Here is a 26,109-nt window from a genome sequence, read left to right on the forward strand (position 1 = left end):
GGCACTCGCTCCGTCTAGACTCTCTTGTTTTCCCAGAATCCCCGGGGACCCTCTCCGCCGCTCGTCAAAGGGATCCATTCTCTCGGCAGCGGAGCGCACTCAAAGGGTGAAAGGCGCCAGAGAACCAAGGGTTTTGCGCGTCGCCGGACAACAGGCTCCTTTTCTCGGCGCCCCCCCCCCCCATTGTGAAATCCCCCGTTCGCCTCAATTGTCGACGCAGTGTCCTTTGCCATCAGCGGATCGCATCGCTTCACGGGCGCTTTGGATCCCCAAATTGTGCGTCAGGCCGTTAGTCGCGGATTAACAACGTGGCATGATGCTTTAGCGCGCCTCGCTCCTCCAAGCCTTTGTCCTCATCTACTTGCTCGTCTCCGGGGAGGATTCGCTGTGGCCAGCCCACTTTCGCATTCGAGGAGAGAGGGAATCTGCGCTCCCATGTGAACATGGCATTCCGTCGTCTTCAAAGTCGTCTGCATGTCAGTTCCAATTTCAACGAGACGCCTGCTCGCAATTTCGTGGGAATACCTTTCTTGTTGACGGGGTCGTGCTCCCACCATTTACCCTGGATTCTTGCGCATCCGTCTCCGCCAGAAAAAGCTTTACTTTTCTTCTTCTCTTTGCAGTTAACGCGCCTTGGAATCATTTAGATAATACGTTTCGCCTCAAAATTGAGTGCGTTTGTACGCGCGTGTTCGCGGAGGCATTCCTGCGCGTGTCACGTGACCTCGCATTGGCCTTGCGTGCGTCACGTTATTCTATTTAGTCACGAAAGTCATCGCGGACTCGAAAGATTTTTCTAGTGTCCTGAACGTGTTCAACACGGTGGTTTGGGCCGTGCGGGAGTTACTAATGTGGTCTATTTTAAGTTAACAAAATCACTTTTCATTTCTTTTGTCTCGGAGGATATCCGATTACTATTGATATAAAGAATTTGCATAAAATAAAAGATGCAGAAAAATTCCTTGAATAAAAATGATGCAGAGAATATACATGAGTGATATTTCCCAATTTAAGTTTGACTTCCTGGTGACTTGGCAATCGTTAAGTAATTCTTTCTTGTCTTCTTTCTCATCGGCTTTTCTTTGGCATTCTTGTGGAATCCGTAGTGGTCCGCACTTCTTCAAAGGAAGCGTCTCTTCGATTCTCATTGTCTCTTCCTCGTCAGGCAATCCTTGAATTGTCAATTTAATTTACCAAATCGGCAACATCGTGGATTTTGGTTCCAATCACTGCAATGCTCGCATGGGAAACTTATCCGACTTCAGTTATCTTTTCTGCTTTCGTTTTTCTTCCACCCTGGTCAGTCTAAAGTGATATCGAGCAAGATCATTCAGAAAAGCGGGCGTCCTTTCACCGCCCGCAGGATTCAACTCGAAGGTTGCCTTTGCTGTTTGAGGAGCTCATTCCGAGCGAGCGGGAAGCCTAATGGCGTGTGGAATCCACTCGACCACCGCGGGAAGAAGGCTCCTCTGCTCGAGCCACCGCGTCGGTTTACCGCGAATTATGGTGACCAGAAGATCGCATCGCTTGCATTTGTGGATGATAGTGTTTGTCCGAGGGCATTTCTCGCAATCTGAACCACGGCCTCTCCGGACGGCGGCCGAACGCTCTGTTCACTGTATGACCACGTCCTTAAACAAATTAGGGCAAGCAAAAACATCTCTCTTTGAATTAGATACGTGTGCAATTGATTGTATTATTTTTTAATATAAATGTCATTAAATTCATTTATTAAATTTTTGCTGAAACTAATTACGGATGCGCGTTTTGTTAGCCCTCTTAAAAGATTAAAAGAGATGATTGAAACCGCTAAGGAGGCAATGCGATGGAACTGAAACCCGAGACTTTTTGGAGACTCAAGACATGGGCTATATAATCTACAATTAAGGTAATAAATGAATCAGATAATTCTAGATCCGGTGCTGACTCTAGGAAAGAGAGGTGGTTAGCTGCCGCCATGTTCTTAGTTTTCAAGTTGACCTCCTTCGATGGTAATTTCTCCGATCCAAATAATTAGCACCCATAACAATATGAAAAGAGGGGGGCAATTGAGGAAGGGCAGAAGGGAGGGGCGCAGATGCGTAGAATGGCAGGTTCTCCCGGCAATGACGTTGAGAAAGGATTAGTAAAGGGTCTCATTCGAAACTAAGGATTGTGTGGTCGAGGAATAATATCTACGACAAAAAATGTAGAGCGTGGATTTGAGGCTTTGAGGCGTTGGATTTTGTGAAAATGGAGAATAATGGAGAAAATACGTTGAGAATGGAAACGCTGATGTATGAGCAGGAGAAGGAAGGAAAGACATGGCATTTGAATGAAGTAAATAAGAGAGGTAGGCATGGAGAACTGAAGAAGGAAATGATTTGGAGCAAGAACGGTTCGACCGAAGAGGAAGTGCTTTTAATGCTATGCGTTTACAGAAACCATCCAGTGCCCTGGCTCTGTTCGTCATATATCATATGATGATAATCCTTATTACTGAGATTTTAAGTGAATATTAAGACATTTCCTCTTCGTAATTGGTTCATAACTGAACGCTAATAGCTTCCAAATGTCCCAGTAGCGGAACGAAGTGCGTACAATACTTACGGATTTTTTCTTGACAGTTGTAATTCGTCGGAGCTTTTCCTTCTTCCTTTGTTTCTTAATTTCTTCTTCATTTTATCTATCTCCATATTTTTCTGAGGATACAAAAATTTCACTCATGATTCGAATCGAGGAGAGCCTCGAGTTATCGCTGAATTTCTCAACGGTTAATCTTCTTTCATTCGGACGATTTTCATGAACTCAAGCGTTGCCCTTCTTCGTGTTCCTATTTTTGAATTGTCATATGTTTGACTCGCATGGTCTTTATCCGGCAGCTGTCTCCCAAACCGTGACCTCTTCCATGGATCAAATCCACGATACACGTTTCCGATATACGTCCTCCCTCCCTCTAAAAATTCCCGCCCCTTGTTGTGGAGGGTCTTCGCTGTTTCTGCACGCCTCCCTCCTTGTTCGCTGCCACTTCCCTCCGCTCCAAATGTGCCTCCCGTGATGACCCCGTGTGTGCATACCTCGCCCTCCCTCCCTCCCTCCCTCTCCCACCCTCTCGCGCCCCTTTGCCCCTGATTATTAGTTGGGCCTTGTTTTTTCAAGCTTCCGGTGTTGTGTTTGCCGTGTGGATTATTTGGGAGAGGGTGGCCCGGGGAAGTCTCTCCGGTTTCTCCTCGCCCTAATAAAAGGGCAGGGGTAGGGAGGCGGGGGGGGGTGAGGAGGGGGGGATGGACGGAGAAGGCAGCTGCCGAGGGAGAGCGGTCATGGTCCGCCATTGCAGACACGCCCTCGTGGTCGACCTCTCTCTCGTGTTTGTGGTTTTTGGCACGCTCTGCTCATAATGCAGAGAGTGCGGGGAGCTAATTCTGGTACAACAGCACTAGGCTCAGTCAGTTGCTAAATGGCGAGGCATCCACTTGCTTCCTATCGCCCCGACCAGCATCTGCCGGCGTCCAATTCCCGATGCCAAAACCGGACACCTCGCTCGCCCAGGTGTGGAAGGGGAACGATTTCGAGCGCCAACCAGCGAGTCGATCGAAGAATGCGAGCCTCCGTTGCGTTGGATGAGTCGATGAAGGTGTTGGCATAGCGGCGCGAGCGGGATAATCGAAATGCATATGAATAGGAGAAGGAAGTAGACCTTGTGGGTGAATGCGGGAATGGGGGCTTCAGCACGAATAGGTCGTGCAGAGGAGATTAAAATGTTTCAAAATGTGGAATGTTAGTGATGAATGCTCTGTTGGAGAAGAACTTGATGATGAGGGCGGTGAATGGTAATATTTAGCATGCCATTTACATTGCAATTTATAAATGCCGCACGAGAGGGGTTCAGGATAGTAGTTATTCGTCTACTTCTTCACATTCCACATTGATCGCATGTATGTGTGCATACGGGTGAGGGCGGTTAAAGCGAGTTACCTCTATGTTATTCGATTTTGAAAAAGAGAGAGAGAAAAATAACCTTGAAAAACGTAGTGATTTCCGTTGGGAGGCATGCGCAGGTTAGAAAGGAAGTGAAATCTTAGATGATGGCACCGTTATTTGTATTCTAAATGTTTTCGCTTGGTTGAGACTCGAGAGCGTGACAGCTCGAATGAAATGGGTCAGAGACATGGAGAAATGCTGAGATGGGACCGAGGGCGCTCAAACTCTGGCGCCCCCCCCCCCCCGCCCACGATGCCAAACTCCAGTATTGAGGCGGTATTTTTTTTATTGGAGTTATCTTCCAGCTTGATCTATTTCACTGACAAATTAAAAAATATAAAATCCGCGATCCATCGTTTGGGAATCCTGGGATGAGAGTGGTGGCTGGATCCTCACTTCTCGTCTCCTCTTCTTCGCGATATTCTCCGCCTTCACCGCTCGCATTACACGCGGACGGATCTTTCTGTCCGTTCCGTCTTCCTCCCCACCAAATGCTCCTCTGGCGGTGCCCTCATCAGGCAACTGGTTGCAGTGCTCGTTGGGGGTGGCGATCGACAGCAGGGGTCATTGGGGATAGTTGTATTATTTGCAAGAGGTCAGATTTTCAGATAATGACATAAGAGTGGGCCAGAGTTCTCGACGTTTGTCTAATTCTTCCCCTTTGGTTATTGGGGCGTCTTCGTCGGTGATCTCTCCTCCCCCACTTATCCTTCCCTTGAGGCGCATTCATATCGCTCTCACCGTCCTTCTCTTTGTCGTTTTTTTTGCTAATCCGTTTGCAGAAAATGACGACACGACCCAACCTACTTCCACACTGTTCCCTGCACGTCGTAGATTCTCGCTGCCAGCAAAACAGTGACGGGCACTCGAAACCTCAACGGTGCCACTGTCACAGCCCCTTTCGCCTCCTCGAGCACTCGGGAAGAGGGTCCCTCGTGCAGGGACAGAGAAGGGGCGTGTTTGCTCCGGAGAGATGCCCGAAGGGGGCGAGAGGGCAAGGAGGCCGCGGGGGCGGCAGAGAGAGAGAGAAAAGGGTTCTGGTAAGGGCCGGGCTCGGATGAGATTGCCTTTCCGATAGGTAGCAGAACGGGGGTGTGCATGGAAGCGGTAGAATTGGTTCCTGAAAGGCACGCTTCACCCGTCGTCAGAATATAATAATCAGATTCTTTGATTTGTGGAGTGTGATAAATGTTGAATTGTGCGCGAGAGTTCGATCATTACGAAGGAATCGACTCGTATCCTTGGATTGCTCCGTCTGTCCGCTAATCATGTTTTCAAAGGCCATGAAAGGCGCGATTAAACTCCCATGAATTTGTGTGTCTAACCTATTTGTAGCTTCATTATTTTTCTAGAATAACCCTTTGCTCGCGAGGAACGCACATATTATAATATGAAAGGCGTCAGTTGTGCTGAATGGCATCCGTCATCGATGCCACCCGGAAACTTAAGGGGCACTCAGTGCCAATGCCAGGGGTGAATTTGGTTCCTTAGTTCATCATTTCGAAATTTGTAGATAGGTAGTTAGCAAGTAAAGTCAGCCTCTTTTGAGGCAGCGAATGAAGACATGTTTCTGCGTTTTCTCGGACGAAATCATTTTATAATTACTTGAATTACTTTGTGATGTCTGTTTAATTGAAGAGTATTGGTTGGTGATTAGCTCTGTGGCTTTCATTCTATTTTGTTCTCTGGTAAACCTACAATAAATGAACGATTAATGGGGTCTTTATAGTTTTTAATGACACACAATCCTTGCACTTATAATGTACTGGAAATTGAATCTCCAGGTATGTCGTTACATATGTAACCTAATTTTTTTAATAATGCGTGCACTTTTGAAGGGATTTCTCCACTCCTTCGGTGTAGAAGATATTGTGGGCATTCGACCCTTGACATGACACACCCACCTACAAGCATGTGCGCTTAAATGGCATCACTGGTTTTTGTGCTCCTCTGGGGAAATTTCCTCTCGCCAAACCGAAAGAAGCGATATCTATTCAAATTGTTTTGTTACCTAATATCGATTTAAACAAGGAAGAAAATACTGTCTCTTTGCAGTTCGTGCATTTGATGAATCTATGGCAACGTAAAATCATTACTATTAAGAGCACTCGCGAAGTTTGAATCAATTCGTGTTTAAAGTGGAGGTGAGTATCAATTTGCAGATGTTTCTCTCGATTTTGCTGTGGCTGCGAAGTTTGCTGTTCGCCAGATCTGTTGCAGTTATTATTTAAAAAGACGGAAGAGTAAAATTAAAATGTTTTTGACAGTCTCTCAGAATTCATTCGGTGGCATATCTAAGCAATTATATTTGTTGGTATTTCAGAACAAATTACTGATATAATCGGTATATATTAATTCCCATGGATTGAATTCGTGAGTGTTTTCCAAGGTAGTACACATCTTGGCTTGAAATAGATGTATTTATGATGGTCTAATGGCGATTATTTACCATCAGAAAAGTCTCGACCAAAATTGAAATCATGGTTTAATGTACGGTGCCGTCCCAATTAAGGTGAAAGTTCCTCCTGTGGCATACGTATTGTCTGCTACCCTATCGTACGTTACTGTATTTATATTCCGTCATTCTTGTCCCCACGGTTACTCCATCTTGCTCCCCTAGTGCAAAATGGCAAATCTCTCGGGTAGCAGCCTTTTGCAGTCACAAGAGTGAGAAACTGCAAATCAAATATCTTGGGTTGCTTTATTTTTATAAAGCGGACGAAAAGACGAATTTTCTTTTGCACGATGTCACAATGAAGCTTATTTTTTCCTAGGTCATCTGCCCACGAGACCATCAAGTAAACTTTTACTACTGCATTGTTTAGCTCATTGCAGAGAGAAATGATTTGGATCAATATATTTTATGAGGGTAAAAAGAAACTTAACACTTCCACAATAAAGATTCACCTGATGGTGTTGCGCAGACAGCATCGAAACCACGGTCGTGAAATATTTAATCTTTATTTTGGAAGTGTCAAGTTTCTTTTTACCCTCATAATGAAGGAATTGCACACAAGTTAACCCTGAAACAAATGTATTTTAGTTAAAGGGGGCGTAACAGTCCAGTGGATAGAGAGCTGGAATATAGACCGTAGGCCCCGGATTCGATTCCGGGTGACACCTTTGAGCACCCTCAGCTTTGATCGAGCTGTGATTTCTCCTGTACCAGGTCTTCCTCGGCAAGCGCAGGAGACATTGAGAAAGGCGCTGGCGATGCGTGATTTCCAAACGCCTTCTAAGGCGCTAGCGTTGGATGAGATCCACCCTTGCCTATCAAACCTAACCTAGTTCCAATAGCTTTGGTGGTTTTATTTTAATATGGCTGGACAACCGAATGGGAGCGTCAAGAAGACTGACTCCGGGTCATTAACTCTATGGCTTTGTTGGTTCCTCAACTCTCCACTACTTTCGTAACTATCGGCTCATGCTCTCTCTCAACCCACAATTCTCAGCTCGACTAACAAATAGCGTGTTTTCTTTCGGAGCAATTAACGGTAGACTTTCGCTTATTTTGCAAAAAGATTTTATTTTCCATTGAAGTCCACGGAAAAGGCAATAATTCGCCGGCCAACGAGCAGCTATGTCCTAACGCTCTCCTGTTAGCATAAATGAATGTTTCAACTAGTTTTCGAGACGAGCATAAATATTAATATTGCATTTACCGCTCTCAACCGGTCCGCCTCGACGCTTTCAACGTCCGAACCGCTTGACTTGCAGGTGGTGCACTTATCGCATAGTGTAGTTGAAGCATGCCGATCCTCAGCTCCCCTGCCGCCCTCGAAAGCATACCTCTGCCGCTGAATATTCCGCGGGCGTTGGAACGAACACCTGCGCCGAGGAGCCTGCTTCCTCTCAGTCGACGGCCATTCGCTGAAAATATCCCTCGGGTGTCTTCGAAGGAGTATCAAACTACGCATGGGCACTTCCATTCTTGCTCACTGTGTTTTGGCTTTTTTTGTATCGTTGAAACGGTACTTTTAGTATTTTGATTATCTCTGTTCGTTCAAACTTACACCGTGGAAAGTGGGGAGTTGGTGTTATAGTAAGGGGAGGTGACCGACCGCGGCCTTCAAGGGGAGCCGAGCAGTTAGGGGCTGATACCTTTTTTAGGGAGAGTTGAAGAAACGAGGTGAAACTCGGCGTTCGCTTTTTATTTTTCTCGAAATAATGCAAAGGCGTCCATGGTTCAAATTCTTTATTTTATTCTTTGATCAATACGCCCAGTTTTTCCATTACCATCACGCCAAGGCTAATGTTTAAATACCCGCACTTTACATGCAGATAACACCATGCGGATAAAGTAACACAAATATGCTCCCAAACTGCTAATGTCCCTTTGTTCCACGCAGAATCCGCGAAAGCAAAAAACTTAAGTTTTTTAAACCAAGAGATGCTTAAAATTTTATAAAATTAACGTGTAAGTTTTACTCCAAACTTAACTCGATCACGCCGTCAATCAGATTGATTGTTTTGTGCTTGACTTTTTGAAGTTTCTACCCAAAGATTAAAAAGGCAATTTTTTAAAAATTCCTTCATCAAGTATTTTTTTTAAATTTTTCAAATGAAATTTAAAATTTTCATCGATGGAATTTAAACAGTTAAAAAAATAGTGTTTCTATTTTCCTGTCTACTCTGTTCACGATCAGCTGCGAGACTTGCTCGGTGTTTAAGTGGGACGCGTCGCAATAAACCATGCGGAAGCCAAATGAACATCGTCCTATAATTAATTGGGGCCCTTCACGCTAAGAGCGCGGATGCGGCGGAATCATGCAGAAAAGACGTTTGCGTGAGAATCGGGCGCCTTTGACACGTGTTCTGGTGGAATTTTCTCGCGACGGATTGAAGAGTGATGTGGTCGCCAATCCAATGGCCCGCTCCCCCCCCCCTCCCCCCCACCCGCTCCCCGCAATGCCCCGGGACAAGCGCGCGCATCCACTTCCGCCGCACCCCCTCCCCTTTCCGGCCGCCCCCTCCCCCTAGGCCCTCCTTCCGTTCCCCTTAATCCGCCATCCTGGAGTGCCAATTGCTGGAGGGAGAGCGAGAGACGCCATCATGCCCATCTCGCCCATTTTAGGAAGAATCACAAATAGACTGTCGGGGAGGAATATATGAAAAATACATGCCTGGGAAATTATAAGAGAGCCGAGTACCAAATTCCGCTAGCACAAAATAATAAACTTGATTAGGACAAACACACGCCCCGGATTTTTCTTCGAATAGACAAAAAACTATCGTGAAAGCATGCCTTAAAATAATGGAGTGTTTTCACATCTATGGATATATTTTCCCAGCGAATGGAGGGAGTTGACGACGCGGACGCAGAGCAAGGATGGTCACGAACGACTGGTGAATTTTTTTAAATATGGAGCGAGGTTTTGTGCCGCGTGGGAAAACTGTCGTTGAAGCTAGATCACAAGCGTGGTTTGGAGGTTCTCGAAATGTGGGTGTGGAGATGGAAGAATGAAACAAGGAAGTGGTGAGGGGGGATAGGGGGGAATCAAAGGGATGGACGGGAAAGAAGGATTTGGGGCGTTTCGATCGGCGCTGGGATGCTGGAGACTGTGATGGCGCGGAGATGGGGTAGGCGAAGTCGAGGAAAGGGCAGGAATAGGACGGAGATTTTGGACGGGATGAAGGGAGGTAGGAAGTATGAGGAATTGAGCAGGGAATAGTGTCGGTTGTCAGTTTCTATTTGGCTATGGCAGGCAAATCAATGCGTGGTTGTCCCGATGTGTCCAGGCTGAGGTCATCCATCCAAAACCTACCTTAATCGGTAGAATACCAAATGTGAATAAGAATTCCCTTTCACCTAATATTTATTCGCAACGGCGATACTTTTGTTCGACTTAACCTGCCAGCGATCTAACTCATGATTTGTTTTTCTATACTTTGCGTAACAAAGATCAAGCATATGATATAAATGAAGACTAAGAGAGGCAGAGTTAAGTTTTTGACGAATGTTGGCCGTAATAAATTGTTTAGAAAAGAAAGCAAACGAATAGCTCTAAAGATATGTCGAGGGCGCAGAGAAGCGGTTTGCGAGAGAAAGACAAAGGAGGCAGAAAAAATGCTATTTTAGAAATTGGGTCGTCCGTCGGGGGGATCGTAATAAAGGAGAAGTCGCGCAAGCTGAGATTGAGGAGATTGTCCGGGCCCAAGGAAGCTCGCAGGACTCTGCAGGGGGCGAAAATGAATACTTAAGGAGGAATGGCTGTCAGCGCACTGATTTGAATCTTTGAGAATGTTTTTATTTCTTAGGGGAAATCTTCAAGAGGGCATGACTATTGCCTCAGACTGTGGACAACCTATGTCTCCTGGCACTCCATGCCGCTTGGATCTCCGCTTGGTGTGTAGTTAAAAAATAAATTAAAATGAAAATTAACCCACGATATCAACGGAAACCGGAGGCATAAGTAGGTTATTTCGCCATTGTAGTAATCTACCAGTAGGTGTGTAGGCATCACTAAGTGGAACTGTTATGTTGTAGCACAAGGAAAAAGAAACTTTGCTGTCCCGCAGAATTAAACTTCGCCTGCTCTTCGATCGGAACCACGTGCCTATTCCGATTCCTTACCAATTGCTGTTTTGATCTTCCTCTTATCGTATGCTCTTTCGTTTTCTACTATGTCTCTTATTTCTTCCTTCGCATGCTCTGGCCATCTTCTGTTCTCTCCCTAATACCTCGGAGCCCCTCCAATTTCAACACATTCATGTCGAAAAACTTTCTCTCTTCTTCTATCATGTTCTATGTATATTTTCCACGTCTTCATTTATTACTTGGATCCAACTTGCTGTTTTCTTCTCTTCCCGAAGATTATTGAAAACCTGTTGCCTAACCTATTGTCATCCATTCTGTATAAACGCCCAAAAATATCAAACTCTTCAATTGTTTCGATACATTAATATATCTAAATATATTTCTTCATTTTTTAAGAATGTCCATGCATATATGATTTTTAGTGAACCTAGTATTTTCTTTATGATCCGTCCGTCTTGTGTTTCAACTTATCTGAACTATAGTTCAATTCCGGGCATTCGCTTGCGTACGAATGTATGCATTCTGACATCACTATTCTATCATAATGTCTTATTTTCACCGTCATACTTATGACAATTGATGAAGAATATTAATATATTATACATGCATACGATATATGTATAAATACATTTTTTTAGCAATACCTATGGATAATGCACTTTGTGTTGCGAATATCATTACACTTTTATGCATCCAAAGTTTTATCCCATGGAACCGCATAGCTTAGTTTCGCGCAACGTCATCCCGCGTGTGGCTCCGTCAGTTGAAGGTTCTCCTCGCACCGAATTAAGTCTCATGGCGTGTGAAATACGTTCACACAGTGTAGTGGGTTCAATTCCTTGCCGTGTAACAACAAATGGTTTTCCAATTAATCCTTGTTAAAACCACGCGTTTGAATTTTTGAATAGAGCTGTTCGTAGGTGTTTCCTGGGATTAGAACCTTTAGGCCTTAGCACCACAGCGGGCCCATGCAACCGCCTCGGCGTCGATTGCACCTGCATCGATCGTGGTCCCTTCCTGCGGGGACGATGCCGGCCTTGATTTCACGCCTTTCCAAGCATTCCGTGTTCCATCCCGCCTCCCTCCAAACCACCCCCTCCCTCCCTTAACCCCCTCCCTCCCTCCCTCCCTTCCCGCGCCATGCGCCCCCCCCCCGTGTTTGTCTTTGACGCCACATAACTCCTTGCTTCGTCTCGCTTCGCGCGCGCGGACTCTGATATATCCCCCCCCCTCCCTAACCCATCCTCGGGGAGGCGGAGGGAGGGAGGAGAGCATTTTTCCGAACCAGTGGCCATGCGATCGGCCCTTTCCCGCTCCGGAAGAGATCGGGGGAGGTGCGGGGGGCGAGGGTGAGGAGGGGCGGAAGGATTTAGGGGAGAGGGGGATGCCATCCTACGAGGTCCACCGATTCACGGTTTTTTTAGATGAGTACTTGCCTTTCATTCGTCTCTCCTCCTCCGTCGTAATTACTCTTTAATTGCTTCTGCATGGAAGAAAAACCTTTTTTTTGCATCATTTGCCGCCTCCCTTCTGCTCCAACCGCATTTATGAAATGACAGTTGTGCTTTGGAGGCTAGGCGGTCGACCGAGACGATGATTTCTCTCCCTGCTTTCAACATTCTCAGTCTAAGTGCAACAAATCTCCCACAATTGTATGACAATGAATTTTGTTCAATAAATATTGAATGAGCAGACATAGACACGTGGTTTAAATATTGTAATTTTCATTTAAAATCTTCAAAAGTAATGTTCACAATAAGTAAAAGCGAAGGTTTGTTTCGACAATACGGTGAGAAAATTGGTCGCTATTCGTACAAAACCTGTTGGACTCAAAGATTACATCGTTATTTTGACCCGTATATAATATACTACACACGTGCATAATTTAAGGTTTGGACTTCCCGAGGAACAGTTCGTGCAAGTTTATACCTCCCGTATTTATTTGAATCCCTCTCTTCGGCCTTTCGGAGATTTCAACAAGGTTTGTTTTTTTCGCGGCGAAACGTTTCATTTTGAAATATTTCCTCCATCTGTCAGGAGAGGGGATTTTTAGGCGGGGCGTCGTCATCAATTAATTAATTCCGTCTCGAATCGTTGCGCGTAGTTGGACTCCCTTCCACCCTCCCTCCGCATTCCCTCCCTCCAGTCCCCCCCCCGCGGGGGCCACACCGCCCGCCAAATCCCTCTTTCCACGCGACCCCGCCCCGACACGATTGAAAGGGGGAGGGGGTGCTGGAGACTCCAGAGGAATGCCCCTCCCGCCCTTGTTCCTCCCACGCACCGCCTTCTCTGCGAGAGGTGTTCCGAGGGGAGGGGGGCATTCCCCCAGACCTCGGCCTCCACAAGCGCGGCAATGCCTCCGCTCCCCTCCTACTCTCTCGGCCCGCTGGCAAAAGATGCCGGAGACATTCCACCTTCTCCCGCCTCTGATGTGAGAAAAAGAACGTTGCGCCAGGGATGCTTTTCGCTGCAATTGTTCCTCCTATCTCCAACGGTTCTGCCTGCCGTCGACCACTTCCCTCGATATTCGTTTAATCTATGAAATATGCACGCACGCGCACTCCACACCGGACGATGGGCTGAAATCGAGAAAGAATTGTTCATAAGTCCCAAAAATTGTTTTTTCCTCCGCTTGAGAACTGAATCATTGCGTGGTCACTACAGTGATTGCAGGAGATTGCATTATCATATCATACTTAAAAAATAAACAGTCCTAAGGCTTACGAAACTTTGGTGAAGAATGACAGTCTTCGTTTCTAAGTGATAATGAAGTGAAAGAAATGTAGGCTTCGCTGGACGAAACCAATTGTGGTCCTGGTGATTTTGTCCTCCGAAACAATCTTTTGATTTCAGCTTTCATATTTTTATTGTTTATTATACGTTATTTGAATGTGCCATATTAAAATGGCGGACTCTGTTTTCAGCCTTTGTTATACACAAAACAGTAATGAAATTGATCGGTTCTTCCGCGGATCACTGAAGAGTCATTTATATATCGAAAGATATTATGAAGCTTTAATAAATTAATTCTGAAAAGTTTCGATCGCTTGCGAAGCCGATGATAAAATCAACATCTCCACCGCCCGGCGGAACCCGGCTCAGCGCACCTTTACTGTGGGCAATGCGGCGTTTTTTCTAAGTAGGGCAATAATAATAGTAATAATAGTAATAATAATAATAATAATAATAATAATAATAATAATAATAATAATAATAATAATAATAATAATAATAATAATAATAATAATAATAATAATAATAATAATAATAATAATATTTATGGGTCGCGGTAGTCCAGGGTTTAGAGCGTTGGACTACTGACCGGAGGGTCCCAAGCAAGCCTCTCTAGACACCTTCAGCTTCACCCAAGCGATGTGATTTTTCGGATATCAGATCTCTCAGAGGAACCACAACCAGCACAGGGAAAGGAACTTGCTCCCCTACCCTGATGTGTGAATTTTACACGCCGTATATGGCTTAGTGCTGGGTGAACTCTACCATCACCTGCCAAACCGACCTTAGGGTTCATTACTGTGTCTATGGCTTTGTATAAATATATATATATATATATATATTTATTTATTTATTTATTTATAAGCACATATAAAGGACGAACACAGGAGAGGTGGGGAAGGCGGAATCGAGCAGATCACAGGAGCAAAAATATTTCCTTCACCCAGACTTAAACAGCGGATCTTTTCATTTTCTGGGCTGATACCCGGTAAGTCGTAACATAGGCATCTCACTTCACAATAACAAATTCATTACTTTAGTACATTTCAAAGCCACTAGCCATCAGCAATACCTACCCTTCACCAGCTGTCACCCTTCTCAAACTAAATGCTCGATTCCTAAATCTCTCTCTATCCACTGACACCGGATTTGGATCACCACAGTAACCTCAATAAATATCTCCTAATTCTACACCATGCACTCCACAAACGTAGTTACCCAAAAATGCTCCTACAGAATAAAATCCACCGCTCCACCCGACCACACACACCACACAAAAGCAACCCCACATCTGACGCATGACTCAACCTTTGCACCACCTATTTCCACGGTTCCCACGGACTGAAAACCTTTTTTAAATAACTGTTCCCTATTTTACACGACAATGGCGCGACCTCATCCTTACTGCTCCAGTGCCCCTCTGTCGCGTACAGACGACACGCCAATCTCAAAAACCTTCTGAGATCCACCAACACTTAGGCACCCCCCGCTGACAAACATGTAAAACCTGATGCCCCCGATGTAAAACATGTCTGTTTATCACATCTGCTCCCCTCTCCCCACATCCCCTCGTTGCCCCCTCACCTCGTTCCCAGGCTAATTGCATCTCGAAAAACGTTATCTATTTTTGCCATTCAAACAATGCCCTTCATTTTACATAGGCGAATGCATTTCCCCCTAATCTATTTCAACGAATAATCACCGCTCATCCTGTAGTAATTCTGTCTCACTCCTTTCTCTTCCTTTCGCTTTAATCATATATTCCCACGACCTTTCCTTCGACCAGGGTTCCTCCCTAGCCATCCTAGAATCCCTACCCGATTCAGCCACCAATATAGAGGTGAGAACTCGCGAATCCGCGTATATATTATCTTTCCGATCTTTTAAAATTCCCACTCTTAACCACTATCTTTAATTCCCTTCCCAGAATACCCTGCGCCTTCCCCCACCCCAGACTTCATAATTCCCGTCGGAGAACTTCCAGCATGACCTGAAGAAGGCCTCAGAGAAGACCGAAAGCTCAAACAATCTACAATGTGAGTGACCTTCAACGTGTCATCTATTTTATTTTGCGTTCTATTGTGCCGTCCAAATGTTATAAAGCTCTCGTGAGTGCTTCTACATCATCGATATAAACCCGAAAAATCACATCACACAGGTGGAGCTGCAGGTCCCCGGGTGGCATGTCCGGGAATGGAACCCGATCCCTCCGGTCAGCATTCCAATGCTCTACCCCCTGGACTACCGCGACACACATAAATAAATAAAATATCCCTCCTAAACCTTCCCCTCCCAACTCTTTCTCTCGCAAACCTTTCCCCCCTTCCCCTTCCATTCAACGATTCCAGCCGACAGGCATCACGACTTTTGTGTTTCTTCAAAAATTATTTATTTATTCATGAATATCTATTTTGTCCCCTTCAAAGTAATCCCCATTAGTTATTATACACTTGTGCCAACGTTTTTTCCAATCTTCGAAGCACTTCAAGAAATCATTTTTTGTGATCTTGTTTTGCTCCTCCTTCGATGCAGTCTTCATCTCGCCAACCGTAGCGTAGCGTCGTTCTTCCATGGGTCTCTTCAGTTCTGGGAAAAATGAAAAGACACTGGGGTCCAGGTCTGGGGAATGTGCTGGCCGCGGCTTCATTATTGGCCAAAACTTCGCGCACAAGTAACGGTGCGTGAGCAGGAGCGTTGCCATGGTGCAATAGCCAATTTTTATTCTTCCGCAAATCCGGGGGTAATATTCCTTATTTTCCGTTCTACCAATCCGTGGCAAGAACTCATGATGCACCACGCCCCTGAATTTGAAGAAAACTGTAAACAAAACTTTCACATTTGACCAAACTTGGCGCGCTTTTTTCGGTCTGGGCTCGAGCTGCAGCTTCCATTGGGATGGTTGAGCTTTAGTTTCTACGTCATAAGCATAAAAACATGAGTCGTCACCAGTTATGACTCTCTGGAGCAAATCTGGGTCGTCGCGGACCTCATTAGCAATGTAATTGCGTTGCTGTTTTTGGTCAAAGTTGAGAAATTTTAGTTCAAATTTCGCGGCGACCCATGTGATGCCCAAATCATTGGTAAACATCGAATGGCAATCGATATGTTTAGGTCCTAAGCAACTTCTCTAACGGTGATTGGACGATACACCAACTCTATATTCTTCACTTCATCAATGTTTTCCTCTGTTTTTGACGTACTCGGGCGTCCGGTACGCTCTTCGTCGTTCACATCTTCTCGGCCCTCTGAGAACATTTTGTACCACGGACAAACCTTGCTTCGGTCGAAGGTAGCTTCTCCATATGCCACAGTCAGCATTCGGATTGCGTCCGCGCACTTAATTTCGTTTATCACGCAAGATTCGATACTGATTCTTTGATCCATTTTTTGGAACAGGCAAAATTCGAAGACAAGCCAAAACACATCCAAGAAAAACAGCTGTCAACAATTAACTGAACATTCAAAGTGGCTGAAATTTTCCGTGTAAGGGAGAGACATAAGTACCAACATAACGCTACAAAAAAATCGAAAATAAAATCTACTTAACTCGCGAAAATTCAAAATTCGTGATACTTTTTGAACAGACCTCATGTATAAATAAATAAATATATATATTAATATATGTATATGTATATGTATATACAAATATATATATATATGTAATTTTTCGGTGTTTGGTACCGAAAAACCATTGGAATCAAGCTATATCTGAAGTATTGGATGAGGTCGTTGATTGAACAGAAAAATGGCATTGGGCTGTAGTGTGGAGAAGAATGGAAAAAATTGGCCGAGTGGACAACAAGTGGAGAAGTGGAAAGGGGAAAGACGGCTGCTCGAGCAAATGCGAATAAGGCTGGGTAATTGGTAGTAGTAGATTCTGAAGGGATACGAAATTCTGAAGATGGGGAAAAGAGAGGAGAATCGTTGGAAAGCAAGCTAGATGGAAAAAACAATGGGCATTTTGGCGATGGTATTAAGTGTGGCCGAAAGTATGTAGAGCTAAAGAGAGAATCAATGTAATGCGTACTATGACGTTTATGGGTATTTAGTGTCGCGTTAATCAGGCCTTGGAAGTACCGCAGTGTTTTGTGTCTGGATCTGACGAAGACTAACCCCAACCCGCTAATGTTAGACCGTGCGCGATATTCTTTCAAATTCAAATGGACCACGACGGTTGTGAATTTCATTTAGATGCACGACCCCGCTAGCAGACTCTCTTGGAAGAGATGAATAGGAGGTTGGGACCGCGTGCGTCAGTGCGTGGTGCTTTCACTTAGCAGGTGGGGGGTCCACGAGTACGGCCCGCCGGCGGTTACGTACTTCCCAACTGATTAACTTGGACGATGACCGCGGGGTGAAGATGCTCTCGAGGGTGCCGGGAGGGACAAGAGTCCTTATGATGTCAAAATAAGTGCCTTTGGACGAATTTATTCCTACAGCCAATCATAATTTTCAGTGTAATCGCCCTAATTATAAGCTCAAATGCGTCATAAAGCACGTACATAAAGGTCTCGGGAGAGAGAGAGATAGAGGGGGGGGTAGGGGCTAGAGGGTAAACATGTCCACGCTGTCGAGATACGTCTCGGGCGATAGAGAGGAGGAGGGGGGGGGGAAGATTCCGGACGTCCAAGCCGGACGGAATTGACGACTGCTTTTTATTACTTCCCATCTCCACTCTCCCTCCCCCAGAGAAGATTACGAAAAGGTCACGTAGCTTAATGGCGTGGGCCTAAAAAACCGAGAGAAATTTTGATATATGGATACCACTGCGTCTTTAATGCATGCAATAAATGTGACAAGGCACGACTTTTAACCTCAAAATATACTCAAAGAGTAGCTTCTTGCTATTTCCTCCACCTCCACCCTTTGGCGTGGAAAGAAAACTCTCCACCCCTGCAAGGGTTCCGAGTATCGCGGGCCGTTGCTGCTCAAGAAGGGTAAATCCAGAACAGTTTCAGGCTTAACTGCGTGGAATTCCTTCCCGATTAGGGTAGATGAAGAAACTTTGCACTTCCTTATAAAGGAAGGTTTTATACTTCGCGCAACCGTGGTTTCGATGCTGCGCGTCAACATCAGATGAAGTGGTGTCGTCGTGTGAAGTATTAAATTTGTATGTGGTAGCGCAAAATTTCTTTCTCTGCCCTCATCGAGGGTAAATCCATCAAGCTAGCAAAATCAGTTAGGAGAGGAAAATGTCGCAATTCAGGAGAATTATTTGCTGCTCTCAATATTGGCTTTCTCATTTTTAAAGTGAATATCTTGTTTCGATGCGTTAAAGTAAGATGTGGGTTCGAATACGCATATCTGTTGAGAGTCGTCAGGGTCGCACGACCCATCACTCTTGCCACCGGGCGGTGCCCGATGCATCCATGAACTAATGAATGACCTTACATACTTAATCGTAAGACCTAGGTTTTACATTCCTCATTGATCTTATTTTTTCAGACGATAATCACTCATCATGTCAATTAGTCCTGAATGGTCAGAATCAAGTGGAAGTATTGAATGTGAACTGTGGGAGAGTATTCATTTGGCAAAAGTTCAAAATAATAATTAATAATGAGAACTCCGTTTGTCTTTGTTTCATTATTTAGAATCCGAGATATGATCGATGAATTGAGACTAGCAGGCCCTGGCATCTTGCTTGGATCGCAGAAGTTGATCCACCTTTCCAAACCAACGCTTCAATAATAATGCAAGCAAAATTTCTCTTTTAATATATTCCGAGATAAGTGAATTCTGGTTTTTGTATTCTACATATTATGATTTTGGTTCTATGTATAACTGCGTTAGTTTTTCCCAGCTTCCCTGCTTGCTTGAATCATTTTCATCTATTGATGTTTTATTAGTTCTCTTAGACTGAACTGAAATTTAATGTCAAACATCTTTAAACAGAAGTTTGTGATTTCTATCCACTACTCCCTCCATCTACGGATATAATCGCGCAGTTTTATTCTTTCTGGCAGCTTTTCCCTTCGAGGAGCATTCACAATTCACACTGTTTTCTTACATTTTGAAAATGTAATTCCGATAATTTTCACTGAAACCACAACAATAAATATTACCATTCTCTGCGATGAAGATATTTTTGTAAATTAACGACCATTTTCAACACATTAAAACGTAAACATAATTTGAACAGACACAGGTATGTTGACTCCATTAAAGCACGCGCTCTCTAATATTCCGAATTGATACCATAGGCTGATGATCAAGCCTTAACATTTCTCCTCGACGATAAGCACATTAATAAAAAACGCACTGTGCTTGTCTTGGGTGTTCATTTGTAAGCAAACGCACCGACCTTCGATGATATTTTATGCTGTCAATCGTTCCAGGCTCAACTTTGAGGAAGTTCATGGAATGAAGAACACAATGTATTTTTCCACTGTTCATTATTTCCGAACTACCAGTTTCAACGCACAGGTACACATTGGTCAAGTTGCGGTCCATTTACATACCATTCATGTACCTGATGATGACGCCTAAGCGATGAATCTAGTAGCACGGAAATAAAGAAAAGTGGAAAAATACATTGTGTCCTTCATTTAATGAGTATTTTATGCTATTAATTATGGTTGTCACCAGATAGGGAACTCTTCAAAACCCTGATAGCATATCAGGATTATGGAGAGTTCCCTATCATCGTCCTTATGACGATAGTTAGTGATGGATTATCAGGATTATGAAGAAATATCTTCAAAGTGATGGTAACCATTCGCAATTTCATTCATTAGCTGATGGAACTAACCCGATATTTTCATTACGCCTACTCGCCAAACAACTTTCAAAGCACTCAACAACCAGCATTTCTCTTTTTGATTATCTAACGTAATAATAGTGAGTATTTTGAATCAATTCATATTTGTTAAAATTCTGATATTCTTTTAGCTCAATGAAAAATAAATAATGCATGTTCAACCTGAGCACGGAGGAATGCCCAAATATGGGCATAATTCTCTCATATGCGTATTTCTTGCGGCTTATATGTATCTTCCTTTGTAATGGATTTACCATTTGCGACTTTCTAAGGCACATCCACTTTCTGCCATTCATAAATCATTATTCCTGTACCTCATCTTTTGGAATAATAATATAGCAGGCATTAAATCCGATGCATGGGTCATTTTCTCCAACGCAATTTATCTTTTGCTGATTTATCATATAGCTCTTCGTCCAAAGAAAAAATTCCAAAAATATTTAAATTTATCAATAGTACATATTCGAAGGTTTTGCAACAGAATAAATCAATTTCGTTTCTATTTCTAAGAGTTTGAAATTTTAACTTGTGACTAAAAAATAGATCCTTAGTAAACTACTCACACGTTATTATTTTTAATTGATCAAACCTTGTCATTACTTCTGCCTGTTCGGAAGGTTTCGTCCTAGCGATACCTTCTGATGTGAAGATCTTATATTGCTTAGATATGGGTTTAATTTCTATGAGCTAAACCTGAAAAACTCGTGCGGGCGCCGTTATCATTCTGGAATTGTATTCCCGAGTCTTGGTCGCCGCGGGCAATAAATTAATTCAAGTGACGCGCGTTTTTCGCACGTGTTCGGGACGAAAAATGTGTATCGATCCCTGCCAATCTCCTTTGACGTTTCTTGTGCAGCTGCGGGTTAAAACATGGTCGCGTTAACGCGTGGGGTGCACGACCTTTATCTCCTAACAACAGACTTCTCGAGACATTTGAAAAAAAATCCTTCCATCAAATGAAAGGAGAGGAGTTGAGAGTCCATAGAGGGAGGGAGAGAAACTAAAATTTTGAAAACCTGATTGCTCGTGATCTTGAAGAAAAGAAACATTTTTATGAAGTGCGGAGTTAAAGCCAGTGACTATGAAAATTCGAGAGACATTAGGGATCGAATCGATCCCTAGAGAAGAAACCGAAGACGTAATTGAATTGCAAAGATCATCGCGGTGTTTCTCAGAGGTTTGCTGCGGTGAGGCTGGAGAAATCTAACGAGTTAAGTCGCGATTTTGAGCATTCCGTGTTCCACTACTGCTCGACGTTTCGTCCGCCACGAAGCGACCTATTTGCATCTGAAGTATATGGCCATAAAGCGGGAGAAACGCGTGGTGCGATGCTTCTGGCTCCGGGTCCCTGATCTTTCTTTCATTGAGAAAGAAGTGCAATGCTAGAATGTTTCCCTTTTGATTTCTTGCGTCCGGCTCTTGTTCTTCTTCCCAGGGAGGGCACGTTCTCCCGCGAGTGCACTGCCTGAATCCGTGGAGGGGGGAGGAAAGGCTAGGAAAGGGGCGGCGGAGGGGTTTCTGATTGGGGAGGGTTCGCGTGGAGAATGGCGGGAGGGAGGGCATTTCGTAACCCTAAAAAAACGTGATATCGATAAGGGAGCGACGAGTGACGGTCACCCTTCTAACATTTGATCCCTGGTCCACGGAGGGATCTCCCGTCATTAAAAAAGGCCGGCGATGAGGAAGTCTGCGAAGAAGAGAATTTATTGTCGGCGGCGAGAGCCAGCGCCCGTTAAAACATTGGAGGAGTATGTGTGTCCATCCAAACATGCACTGCTATATAAAATCCGCAAAACAGTGGATCGAGTTTTTCGCATCAGAACGTGAATCAGCCATGTCTTTAGGGGGCGGTCTGTTTTTTGAACGAGTTTCCCCACTTTACGAGGACACTATCTCTTTGGAGAGGGAGGGAGTGCTTCTTGCCTCGGAAGAATAAACGAGCATTCTTCTCCCCTACCGGTATGTGGAAGGAGATTCGAGATATTGCCGTTATCGCAGCTGAGTTCATCTTTGATGCTCTCCCTAAATGAGCGTAACAGATTCTCTCCCGGGTGGGGATAAAGAATCTTTCCAGAAGGGGAAAATAATAAATCCAATCTCGGATTTCCGTGCGACGCGTGAAGTGAGAGTGTGGTTCATCGAATGATCTCCTCTCGCATCATGGCACGAGTGTCCGCAGTGCAGTTTTCGCGGCCCTCCCGATCACTTTTTCCAACCTGAGCTCGCATTCGTAGGGCTCAGCGTCCTTCCGCTCCGCTAAGTCGGCGGGCCGATTGCACGGAGGCGAACGAAGGTGTTGCGAGAGCCCTTCGAGAAGCTCTCTCTCAAGTCCATCCAAACATCTCTTCGATGGATGGAGAAACCACTCCCGCCTTCTTAACTAACGATCGTCTTGCCCGTGGCGTCGTGTCATGTCATGTTGAACTTCACTTTATTCTATGATAGTAATCGCATGGAAAATGGCTATTTGCTCTGCGGGGGGGGGGGGATTGTCGGGTCGACTACTCCGGTCGCGCCGAATTCCGTTATTAATGAGGGCAAATTATCGTTTTTTATATTATGATAAAAGATAATGGTAGAACACCGATTAAAAATACTCGTCACAATCGGACTCATGTAAACTCTGGTGGGGACCACGAAACCTCAATTTCGCCGTGTTTGTTCTTCGCCAATCTGATATCTGCAATCCTTGATAGGTTTCCTCTCGTCTTTCACATCTTCGTCGCCTGGTGGGGAAAATACTGGCCGAGTAATAAAGTTAACCAGTCGAAACCCAGATGACAACCTCCTCTGGTGGCCCCGACATCAATTTAGATGGATTTACGGCTGATGAGTACGATCCTCGTTGCCGCAGTACTGTTAGAGGTTGCTCAGCGAATTCTAACGATCACGTGTCCGTTGAACTATGGCCTTGTTGGACGTTCAACTCAAACGAGAACAGTTGTCCAATTAAGAAAAGAGGAGAATAATATCTATTCAAAAAGCGATTCTTGTGTCACAGCAGATATATATATATATATATATATATATATGTATCCGATACGAAAAGGAACGCAAAACTTAAAGAGGCCTAGCACTAAGCGCGCATGTTTTTGATTTTCAATGGAGGACTGTATTAAGTACATTTTATCTCCGCCCCGCATTCCTCCTCCTCACTTATCCAACATTGGATGGCTCTTATCTGCTGTATGCATCAGGTATTTCTAAGACAAGATGAGCCAAGGATTATGTTTTCAAAGGAAGCAAAGCTATAGTACAGAAAAGTTCAAATATATAGTTCTTGTATAAATGTCGTGTATCGGTGAAATCCATTCCTATAATGCTACGCTGTGAAAGTTACCATGAGGTACGGTTTTACTGTAGGTACCGTGAATATAACATAAAATCTGGAGATATCACTGCAATTTGTTCGAAATCGTCTAATACAATTAACGTATTCATAGACAACTCCGGCCATTAAAGTTGACTTTCGTATATATTGCAATATATTCAAAAGTATTTATTCTTAAAGTCATGATTAATGCATCAATATTAGGATGGCACTAAATTCATTCGCCAAACTGCAAACGTAAATCTGAAAAAATGATATCAACATTTTGATATAATTAATTAGGTGGACATAGGATTGGAATCGATATAATGTCTAAAGTTTATCGCTCTATCTCACGAAACCTTAGGCGTCAGGCTTTTGTCGAATAATTCCCCAAATCAAACCGAACGACGAATTGATTAATAGAACGCTCATTGAATGCGCCCCAAATTTAGCGAGAGGGACGACATACGAGTATTGGCTAATGTCACCACTCAGATGCACAAACATCACTCATGGCTCGTTATTACCCTTCTTGCATGATTAGGTATCTCATAGATACATGCAATCAGTCATATCGTAATATATCATGTAAGAGTCATAAGTGTTAATCGAACCGATGAATGGTTTCTTTTTTTCATCCAATCGCTTCCTCGCGTTTCCTCACATTTTGACTCTTGTAGTTTGAACGTGTCCAAGGATCGATGGATTCCTGCGGAGAGGGATTAGATGCGCACGAGAGACCACGAGGCTTCGCTTTGCTGGTCCACATGTAGTGTTACCTTTCGTTCTACCTCCTCTCCGCGGTTGTGGCTCTAAGATTAGCCAAGTGCTATCCCTCCATCATGGGGCTCCTTCGCTTGGGCATCAGTCATCCTCCTTCCAGGCATCGCTCTGTCGATTAGTGCTCAATGGCTTCCGTGTGCATGTAATGTTTCCTCTTTAAAGATAAAATTTGTTGCCATGTGCGAGAATTGAATGGTCAGTAAATGAGATCCTAAATGTGCATAAACGCCAGTTTAAATGCTTCATACTGCGTAACTGCTTCATGCTTAACCTGGGTTGAATCCCAGGAAGTAGACGCAATCAAATGCTCCTCCAAATAGGAATGCCAAGATCCCATGAGAAATGCCGATAATTGTGGTTCATATAACTGAAGCATTAGCATATTTTTCATTCATAATAGTTCCAATGAAGGTTACAAATTAGAAGTAATTTTTGCTGTGGTTCAGTAAATTAGTATTATAAATACAGTAGCTACAATTAGACCAAATGGTCGGGTGGCGAAAAGAATCTTCAAAAAATTTGTAAAGTAATGAATTTAGCACGGTGTCTACTATATTTGAATTCAACAAATATGTATACTGCTACGTCTAACTCGTAAATGAATAAGAAGCATTTAATGCATTTCCCTGATGAAAAGTACCTTTTAATCGCGACATGCCCACTTTACCGGTTTGCATCGTCATTTGTTTGCATGTGCTATGCGTTGTTTGTAATCTTTGTGAAGAATCCTTCCTTTGATAGTGTCATCGACTTCTTCCTTTTTGTAGTACGTCAACTGAATTCATACAACGATTGGTGAGATGGCACATTTCGCCTCTTTGCCATGTTTCTCATATTATCTGTTATGCCCTAGCTCTATCTTTCTCTCTTATTTACCTACTTCTTGAAATGATGTATCTTCCTATTTATTTGAATTTTCCCCTCTACACACCATTTCAATCAAAAGCCTTTCTCTCAATGCGCGCATTCAATACCTCTCACATGGGATCGCCAAATGCGACGCAAATTTGTTCCCAGCTGTGGAATTGTTTCCATGAGTGCAAATTGGTGAAGTGGGCGTGTTACGATTAATAGTTTTTTATGACGAGAATGCATGAAATGCCACTCACTCATTTTGTTAGACGCAACAGCATGTATATTTGTTGCGATGTAAATGTAATGGATACCGTGTTTTCAATCGTGCATTTAAAATGTTCCCACTTCATCTTCTATTCCAAACGTATGCTCTTCACAATGATTTGTAATTTTGCATATTCAACGTTTCGACTGATGATGCCGGAGTCTTCATCGACTTGCCTTTTTAATTGAGACTGTTACACTTCTCTACGCCGAGTATTTTCGTGTACTGTACGCTCGCATCATGGCATTTATTTGAGGGAATACATCCCATAACCTGCCCAAACTATTACTGTTCGAGAGGAGTCCTCAAAGGAAGCATTAGTAAGAGAAGAATAGCCCTGGTTAAATAAGCATCGCTTTACAAAAAGTATTATTAATGAATAATCATGTAAGCACTTAGGAAAATGTTCATGAACACTTTTGTTCGGAGCTTGTTAACGAGCGGAAGTGAGACATGGACCACCAGGAAAGAGGAAAGGAATACAGGGTTCGTCCGGAAAATAAGTGTACTGACTCCTGGGCTGGGCGCGCCGCTCCAGGCGCGCCCAGCACCGCTCTGATGGGCTGCGATTGGAGGGGGGTATGTTGGCAAGCGACGCTGAAAAAGGCAGTCGGCTCTGAGCTGTGGTGTAGTGAGGAGCTCTGTTAACGCGAACCTCCACGCTCGACCCACGTCACGGAACGCGATGCCGAAGTTTTTGGAGCAGCGTTATTCCATCAAATTTGCGGTAAAGCTTGGGAAATCGTCTACCGAAACTGTCGGTATGATTAACCAGGCTTACGGGGAGTCATCCATGTCCAGAAACATGATCTTTCGGTGGCACAAGATGTTCGTGGAGGGCAGAGAAGAGGTCGACGACGAGTCTTCGAGAGGTTCCCGATGATGCCTTCGCGGGAGCGTTC

This window comes from Hetaerina americana, unplaced genomic scaffold, assembly GCF_022747635.1.
Source record: "Hetaerina americana unplaced genomic scaffold, ioHetAmer1.1.p SCAF_113, whole genome shotgun sequence".
Taxonomy (NCBI): domain Eukaryota; kingdom Metazoa; phylum Arthropoda; class Insecta; order Odonata; family Calopterygidae; genus Hetaerina; species Hetaerina americana.